The 8,435-nt window shown below is 37.2% G+C and overlaps 1 protein-coding gene across 1 annotated transcript in view; it reads left to right on the top strand.

Annotated features, from left to right (window-relative positions):
- Positions 1–8,435, top strand: part of RGS7 (regulator of G protein signaling 7) — a 566,544-nt gene that overhangs the window by 210,075 nt on the left and 348,034 nt on the right. The gene's annotated exons all lie outside the window — the stretch shown is intronic.

Raw genomic sequence — 8,435 nt, 5'->3', positions numbered from 1 at the left:
GTGGTCAATGACATGAGACAAAGTATATGTGAACTGCTGTATGGAAAATGAATTTGCTCTGTAAATCTTCACCCAAATCACACACACAAAAAAAAAAATAAATAAAAATAAAACACCCTTGCCAAAGATCATCAAGACTTTTATGAGCCTATGAAAGTACATATTTTATTGTCCATTCTGTAAACTATCATATCAATACGAATTAAATAAAAGTGACTGCATTATTACTGTTTCAATGTTGTTGTTAGGTGCTATTTTTTCTTACAGTGACAGACTAGAGGTACCTCATAGGGTTTTCTTGGTTATAATCTCTACAGAAGCAGATTGCCAGGTCTTTTTCCACACAGCACCAACCTTTGGATGAGCAGCCAAGTGTTTAACTCTTCTGATGATAGTGGATAAGTATAGATCAGAGTTTTCACATACACCTCTAATGTTGATTAGTTTGAATCAGTTTTAAGGCAACAAATATTGTCCAAGAAGTCATCTTCCAGTGTGCATTTCTGTTATAAATAATTCTTAAAGGGAAAGAAAAAATTATCTTTTGCTACTTCAAAAAAAATAACTCTACTAAAGGCATGAGTTGGGAGTAAGTTTGAAGCTAGAGCTTCAAAGTTATGTAAACAAGGGATCTTATATGTTGTTCTGATTATTTGGTATGAGATAAACAAAAGTCAAAGGTTCTTTTGTGCATTCATTTCACTGTTTTACTTGTTTCTCCTCAGAAGATAAAAGTGATTCCTCTTTGCATGTATTCCATTAGTGTTATTCTTAATGTTAGATACTGTCCAATCAGTTCTGACTCACAGTGACCTTATGCACAACAGAGTGAAACACTGCCTGGTCCTGTGCCATCCTCAAAATCATTGTTATGTTTGAGCCCATTGTTGAAGTCGTTGTTGTTGTTAAGTGCCATCAAGTCAGCTCCGACTCAGCAACCCTATGTACAACAGAACAAAACAATGCCTGGTCGTGTGCCAGCCTTACAGTCCTTGCTATATCTGATCCCATTCTTGCAGCCACTGTGTCAGTCCCTCTTGTTGAGGGCCTTCCTCTTTTTCATTGATTCTCCACCTTAGGAGCTCTGGTAGCATAGTGCCTAAGTCATTAGATTGCCAACCAAAAGGCTGGTGGTTCAAACCCACCAGCCACTGCTCAGAAGGAAGGTTGGACAATCTACTTCCATAGTGATACTGCCTCAGAAACCCAAGGAGGTGTCCCTATGTGTCAGATTCAACTCCATGGCACATAACAACAGCAACAACAACTCCACTTTACCAAGCATGATATCCTTCTCCAGGGAATCGTCCCTTCTGACAACATGACAAAAGTAGGTGAGACGAAGTCTGGCCATTGTCGCTTCCAAGGAGCATCTGGCCTTCCAAGAAGCACATCCTTCCAGGACAGATTTGTTGGCTTTTTGGCTGCCCATGGTATTCTTCACCATTCTTCAGTATTTGTCGCCATATATTTTTGCAGACACTATCTTAATTCATCTCATTAAGGGTCTTCTTCTTTTTTGCAAACATTCTAGTTAACAAGCATAATGTCCTTCTCCAGGGACTGATCCCTCCTGATAACATTTCTAAAGTCCTTCTTGGGATGAAATTTTACCACCTTCACTTCTAATGACCTTTCTGGCTGCACATCTTCCAAGACAAATGTGTTCATTCTTCTGGTAGTCCATAGTATATTCAGTATTTTCACAAACACTGTGTTTCAAATGCATCAAATCTTTTTTGGTCTTCCTTATTTCTTGTCCAGCTTTCACATACCTATGAGGCAAATGAAAACACTGTTGTCTTGAGTTAGGTACACCTTAGTCCTCAAAATGACATCTTTGCTTTTTTACACTTTAAAGAAGTCTTTTGCAGCAAATTTGTCCAATGTAATATGTCATTTGATTTCTTGACTGCTGCTTCCATGAGCACTGATTGTGGATCCAAGTAAAATGGAATTCTTGACTTCAATATTTTCTCCTTTTATCATGATGTTGCTTATTGGACCAGTTGTGAAGATTTTTGTTTTCTATATTTTAAAGTGTTATCCATTCTGAAGGCTATAGTCTTTGATCTTCATCTGCTTCAAGTCCTCTTTACTTACCGCAAACAAGGTTGTGTCATCTGCATATTGCAGGTTGTAAATGACTCTTCTTCTTCTTCTAATCATGATGCCATGTTCTTATTCATATAGTCTAGCTTCTTGGATTCCTTGCTCAACTTACAGATTGAATAAGTATGGTGAGAGGATATAACCCTGACACACAACTTTCCTGATTCTACACCACACAGTATCTCCCCTTGTTCTGTTTAAACAACTGGTTCTTAGACTGTATAAGTTCTGCAAGAGTAAAATGAAGTGTTCTGGAATTCTCATTCTTTGCAATGTTATCCATAAATTGTTATAATCCACCGAGTCAAATGTCTTTGCATAATCAATGAAACAGGTAAACATCTTTCTGGTATTGTCTGCTTTTAGCCAATATCCATCTGACATCAGTAATAATATCCCTTGTTCCATGTCCTTTTCTAAATCCAGTTTGAATTTCTTGCAGTTCCCTGTCAGTGTACTACTGTACATTTTTGAAATGTACTGTACATGTTTGAAATATCCTCCGTGAAATTTTAATTGCATTGATATTAATGGTATTGATCAATAATTTTCATATTCATTGGATCACCTTTCTTTGGCATGGGCACAAATATGTATCTCTTACAGTCAGCTTGCCCTGTAGCTGTCTTCCAAATTTCGTGGCATAGGTAAGTGAGCACTTCCAGCATTGCATCTGTTGGTAACATCTCAATTGTTAATTCCATCAATTCCTGGAAACTTGTATTTCACCAGTGTCTTTAGTTCTTGGACTTCTTATTTAATACCATCAGTTCTTGATCATATATTACTTCTTGAAATGGTTGAATGTTGACAATTGCTTTTTAGAACACTGAAGCTGTGTATTTCTACCATCTTCTTTTAATGTTCTCTGTATCATTCAGTATTTTTCCATAGAATGCTTCAAAATTGCATCTCAAGACTTGAATTTTTTCTTCAGTTCATTCAACTTGAGAAATGCCAATCATGCCCTTACATTTTCATTTTCTTTGCACATTTCATTAAAATACTTTATATGGTACTTCTCTAGCTGTCCTTTGAAATCTTCTGTTCAACTCTTTTACTTCATCATTTCTTCTGTTCACTTTACCTATTCTACCTTAAAGAGGAAGTTTCAGAATTTCTTCTGACATCCATTTTGGTCTTTCCTTTCCTGTCTTTTTAGTTACCTTTTGCTTTCTTCACATATGATATCCATGATGTCATCCTGTAGTTCATCAGGCTTGAGTCACTAATTTTCAGTGTGTTAAATATATTCTTGAAATCATCTCTAAATTCAGGTTGGGTATAATAAAGGTTGTACTTTTACTTTCAAGGACTTGTTTTAATTTTCTTCAGCTTCAACTTGAACTTGTTTATGAGCAATTTATGGTCTGTTCTACAGTAAGCATTTGGTCTTTTTCTGACTGATTATATGAGCTTTGCCATTGTATCTTTCCACAGATCTAGTCTATGTGAGTCCTATGCATTTCATCTGGTAAGATCCATATGTATAATCACCATTTATGTTGTTGATAAAAAGTACTTGCAATGAATAATTCATTAGTCTTGCAATTCTGTATCCCATAGAACCCTTACGTTTAAAAAAAAAAAAAAAAAAAAACTTTGTATCCTGTACATTTAATATCATCAGAAACACCTCTTTTGCTAGCCTTGTTTCCTTTTGGTAATGTTTTAGGAAAACAGAAAGTGAATAGTCCGTAAATTTTCACTCTATGAATGAAGTCTGTCATTCAAAGTACTTAGTACCACTCCATCCGACCCAAACACATCCAGCTGCTATAGCCATCTCATTTAACTTCTTAGCTAGCTTCATTCCTTTCTTTGCTTCCCCCATTTATTACTAGTTTTGTATTGTTTTGTTTTGCATTTGTATTTATTTCACTACTGTCGAGTCAGATCTGACTCATAGTGACCCATACTTGGGTATCCGAGGCAGTATCACTACAGAAGTAGATTGCCCAATTTCCCTTCAAAGGAGTGGCTGATGGGTTTGAACCAGCATCTTTCTGGTTACCAGTTAAATACCTTAGGTACTACACTACTAGAGCTCCTTGTATTTACACAGCACATTTTGTGATGGAACAAGTGACTCTTTTTGTCATTGGTGTGGTTTAATTATGCCATTTTTTACACAGTGACAAATATAAATCCAGGATGTATTGAAAAATCTTTTGAAGTCTGCAAATAGAACTTTTTGGTTTGGGAAAAGGAATTGCTATCCCTAGCGTGACTGTGATGATTTCAGTCACCTGTTGACAGACATTTTCTAGTTTTGTTTCTGGCTACCTTCACTTCCTCCGGGAGTTTTGGTGGCATAGTGGTTGAGACATTTGGCTGCTAAGCAAAAGGTCAGTGGTTGGAAACCACCAGCTTCCCCGCAGGGGAAAGATGACCCAGTCTGCTTCTGTAAAGATTTACAGCCTGGCAAACCCTATAGGCAGTTGTACTCTGTCCTATAATGTTTCTATGAGTTGAGATCAACACAATGGCAGAGGATTTGAGATTGGGTTTGACCTCCTCCATTACTGTATTGAAGTAGCAGCAGGAAAGAACTATAATACATTAATGTTAACAAATAGAGTGATTCCAGGTGCCATTCTGAGTGATTTCCTCCTTTCAATTCTTCTAAGTGGGAAGAGGATGAGATATCTCAAACTCTTGAACACCAGCTATTCCCACGCACCCTGTCAAGAACTGGATAGATAGATATTTTATTTAGTCTTCAAAAAAAGAAAAAGAGATAAAGCATCATAAAATAGGAGGTAGATATTAAAACTAAGTCTCAGATCATAAAGTTAGGAGGACATAGAACCAGTATTCAAGCCCAAGCCCTTTTGACATCAAAATAGGAACACTTTCAGAACAAAATAAAACTCGTTGCCATCAAATCAAATCCAATTTATAACAATCCTGTAAGACAAGGTAGAACTCCCCTATAAGGTTCCCAAGGCTGTAATCTCTATGGATGTAGGCCTGCACATCATTCTGCCATGGAGTGGGTGCTGGATTTGAACCACTGACCTTTGAGTTGATAGCTGAGTGCTTAACAATTGTGCCATCAGGGCTCCATAGGTCAAGACAAGGAGTATTAACTTTTCCTTGATAACTTCAGACCCTAGATTCAGAGTGTGCCTAGTATGATATGAAGATGATGTATTCTCAGTGTGTCTGACTTGACATTGACACAGCAGGTACCTTCTTGCTATCCAGGCTTCCTTTTTTTTTTTGGTTTGTACTGGCCAACACAAGCATAACTACCAGTCCCTGAGTTTTGTGACCTCTCTTTTTCATTTGATCAATCTCACTGCCGTTGAGTTGATTCAACTCAACTCATAGAGATCCCTCTTTGGGTTTCTAAGGTGGTATCTCTATAGAAGTAGATTGCCCAATCTTCCTTCCAAGGAGTGGCTGGTGGGTTTGAGCCTCCAGCCTTCTGGTTATCAGTCAAATGCCTTAGACACTCTGCCACCAGAGCTTATTATATATATATTTCTTATATTTTAAAAATGCCATCAAGTCAATTCCAACTCACAGAAACCCTATAGAACAAAGTAGAACAGCCCCAGAAGGTTTCTAAGGCTATAAATCCCCCCCCCATTTTTTTTTCCTTTATATTTTTATTGCAATTTGGGTGAGTTTACAGAGAAAATTCATTTTCCATACAGCAGTTCATACACATTTTGTCTCATGACATTGACTGCAATTTCCCACAATGCAACAGCTCTCCCCCCACTTCCTCCCCATAGTTACCTCTTCCCTGTGTCCTTCCCTCTCATGCAGTCCTGCCCCCTGAGCTATTTCCTGTGTATTAACTGCCTCCGATGCTGTAAATCTTTATGGAAGCAGCCTTCCTCATCTTTATCCCACAGAGCAGCTGGTGGGTTCAAACCACTGATCTTTCAGTTAGCACCTGAGCACTTAACTACTGTGCCACTAGGTATCCTTATTGCTTATTATAGTTGCCAGTTATTAAGCAAAATACTGAAAGTAGCCAGAAATCTATTTAGAAATGTCTTCTCTCTTGTAAAACTTGAATAAGCATAATAAGGCAAGTGTTCAATGTACTATTAAATAGTTGTTTAACACTATTAAGGAGCATTTCCAATGTCAGTAGAGCTTGTTATTTCTGCCTTATCCATTTGAAAAAGCAAAAACAAAGATTATTCCATAGAACAAATGGAAAAACACAACTGCCCTGTGGCACTGCCAAATTCCTGCAGTAGCTGGTTAACCTATTTTTATTTCTCTCTCCCTTCTTTTTTATTAAACTTTTTGTATATTATGCTCTTTTTGTATATAATGCTTCTGAGTTGAGCTCTCAACTGTTGACCAAAGGACAGCAATTTAAACCCATGAGACACTCTGTGGGAGAAAGATGTGGTGGTCTGCTTCTGTAAAGATTGCAGCCTTGGAAAGCCTATGGGGCAATTCTTTTCTGTCATATAGGGTCATTATGACTCATAACTACCTCAGTGTCAGGGGGTTTAATTTTTTGGTTTTGGTGAAGAAAATGGTATAGCAACCTAAAAGAGAGAGAAAGATATAAAATGAGAGAAGCAGAAAGATAGAAAAGGTTTGGTAAAGCTAATATGGTCTATCCGTTATTCCTCTGTCAGTTTGTCATATTATGGTGACATATGTGTTACTGTGATGCTGGAAGCTGTGTCACCAATACAAGTTTCAATAGAACATCCAGACTAAGACAGACTGGGAAGAAAGGCCTAGGGATCTACTTGCAAAAATGAAAACCTTGTGGATCACAACAGAACATCATCCAATATAGTGCTGGAAGATAAACCATGTGGGTTGGAAGGCACTCAAAATACACAGTGACTGTAATAATGCATCCAAGCATACAAGTGATCCTGAAGATGGTCCAGGACTGGGCACCATTTTGTTCTGTGCCCCGTCAAAGCTTACTGGACAGCATGAGTTAATCTGACTCAACAGCAAGTAACAACAAAATACTGCCTACAGAACAGAGCATCATCTTAAAATATCCCTATTCATCAGGACAAGCGCCACTCAGAGAAAATAACAGGCAAATGTCAGTGATTATGTGTTTATCCAGAGGGGCCAAAGACAACCATGTAAGAGCCTTTGAAAAGACAGGCCCCTTTACCTTTTATTAAAGATAACACAGTAATTTTTCTTTTATAATCTCTTAGCTAAAGAATGAATTAACTTTTTTTTCGCTCCTTTGAATTTTCTTTGAGAACAATGTTACTTGTTCCATTTTCTATGTCATATTTCATGAAGCTTTTGCTTTTGTTACAACTAAGATTGCAGGAATGCTAGCCACAACTGTGCGAAAAGTGTGATAGGAATGCTAATAGAAGCTTTGCAATGTGACGGTGATCCTGCCATGAGTGTACCAACCTTCACTATAATTTGGTCTGGATCCACACAAACAGATTACTAATTTAGCAGTTTAAAAAATCACCCGGTTAAAATAATGAGTCTAAGAAGCACAGTGCAAGATATAATATGATTTATAAATACTGAAAATTATTCTTTAAGCAAGGAGTCTTCAAATCTAGTAAGACTAAAATGCTTTTTTACATTTTGCAGCTATATCATAATTCAAGTGATTAGGACCTCCTGAATTATCCAGAATTTCAGCTTTCCATTGTATTTATTCGTGCCTTATATTACTAGTACCACATAGAAAGATGAGCTGCTTTCACCTAAAGCACATACTCAGATTTTGCATGTTCACTTATCAACATATGCCATTTTTATTTAACCTATGTTTTTGTAAGGGGAGCTGCCAACTGTTACTAGCATTTTTATTATACTGCAAGTTCATGGGAAGAGGGAGAGTGAGATTTTCAGAATGTCAAGGGTTATTTACCTCTTTCAGCAAACCTGACATTTTGATTCTTCCTTTGCCATAGATTGTCTTAGTGTCCTATCGCTGCTATAACAGGAATACCACAATTGGATGACTTTAAAGAACAGAAATATATTTTCTCATAATTCTGGAAGCTGAAATTCTAAATCAGGGTCTCAACTCTGGCAATTCTTTCCCTGTAGGTTGTTCCAGTGCTTCTTGGTTCCTTGCCTATAGACAGTCCTCACTTGACATCTGTCTTCCCCATTTGTGCATATCTATGTGTCTAATCTGCTCTTTTGAGAATTCAGAATTCAGTACCCACCCTACTTAGGTATGATTTAATGAACATAACAAAGAAAACTATTTCCAAACAGGACCACAGGTATGTATGTATGTGTCTGTGTGTGTGTGTGTATCTATATATGTGCGTATGTGTGTGTGTGTGTATATATGTGTGTGTGTATGTATGTGTGTGTATATATATATA

This window comes from Orycteropus afer, unplaced genomic scaffold, assembly GCF_000298275.1.
Source record: "Orycteropus afer afer isolate SDZICR_OR568_19922 unplaced genomic scaffold, OryAfe1.0 scaffold00096, whole genome shotgun sequence".
Taxonomy (NCBI): domain Eukaryota; kingdom Metazoa; phylum Chordata; class Mammalia; order Tubulidentata; family Orycteropodidae; genus Orycteropus; species Orycteropus afer.
The sequence above is the reverse complement of the archived record's forward strand: the minus strand, read 5'-3'. Positions and strand labels throughout refer to the sequence as shown.